Here is a 1,198-nt window from a genome sequence, read left to right as displayed (position 1 = left end):
GTTGATGCTGTTGTTTATTGAGATGTTACAGAAAGACCTGCAAAAAGACAGAATATAAAGGGGTTGAACAATGTTGATCCTGCATCTCTGTACTCTAGGCAGGTACGGAGGCCGGCATAGGCCATTTTAAAAAGGCGACTCCCATCCTCTTAATAATGAATTCCAAATGCTCACATGGCGACATAGGTTTTAAAGTGCTATCATGTGAAGCCAAGCCCTCCAAACGCACCTTCCAGCAGCTGTAAGTGTTTTTATTCTATCCATCTTCTCTCGTATTATCGTTTTGAATGTGTTTTTAGTTCTTTTGGCCAGCACTACCCACTCTTGTCACTTTTCCAGATGCAGATGTACTGTATAAATATGTGTATAAATGAGCTGATTCACTGCCAAACTAAATTTACCTGAAGTAACCTTGAAACTTGATACTTAATTATCAATAGTTTTATGATAGAATTTGGCCTATACAGTGTTATAATGCGGATATTTTGGTCTGGTTTATGGTTAATATCTCTGTAATTTCTGGGCCTATTGCCATGAAACTAAAACTGGCACACAGTCTTCACAACATCTTCTCAATTCAATAAAATTTGATGTATACAGCACTTTTAAGAACAACTTCAGCTGCCCAAAGTGCTTCACATAAAAGTCATCAAGAAACAAATATACAGATAATCCAACAAAACGCCAAGGTATCCTGTCAAGCTATTATTAAATCTTGTCTATCAGATTAACTGAAGTAAAATATTTAGTCCAGCTGGTGGCATTATTCGCGTTTTTATAGGCACTCAAAGCGCTGTCAAGTGTCAAGAGTCGGATTTGAACCACCAACCTTCGGATCAGTGGGCAAAAACTCTACCAACTGAGCCCCTGTCAACTATACAAGTGTTTCTAGTCAGCTGAAAGAACTTTGTGTCGTAAGAGTAATATGGCATGTTTGAAAACCCAGATCTTAGCAAATAATGGTTCAGCTTTAGTTCATTTTCACTTCACAGAAATAGTGAATTCCATAGAGTTGTACAGACCTGGTTCTTCATCTGAAAACACAACATCACATGAACTCAACCTTTCCATGGGGTTTAGAATGATTCAAAATTTGCATCGTGGCCATTGCAATGAATAATTCTGAACAAAATATCATATAATTTAAATAGAAAAGTCCTCGAAATGTCACCTATAAACAGGACAACAAGAAAAGTCA

This window comes from Periophthalmus magnuspinnatus, chromosome 15 (genome assembly GCF_009829125.3).
Source record: "Periophthalmus magnuspinnatus isolate fPerMag1 chromosome 15, fPerMag1.2.pri, whole genome shotgun sequence".
Classification (NCBI taxonomy): domain Eukaryota; kingdom Metazoa; phylum Chordata; class Actinopteri; order Gobiiformes; family Gobiidae; genus Periophthalmus; species Periophthalmus magnuspinnatus.
This window is presented reverse-complemented; position numbering follows the sequence as displayed.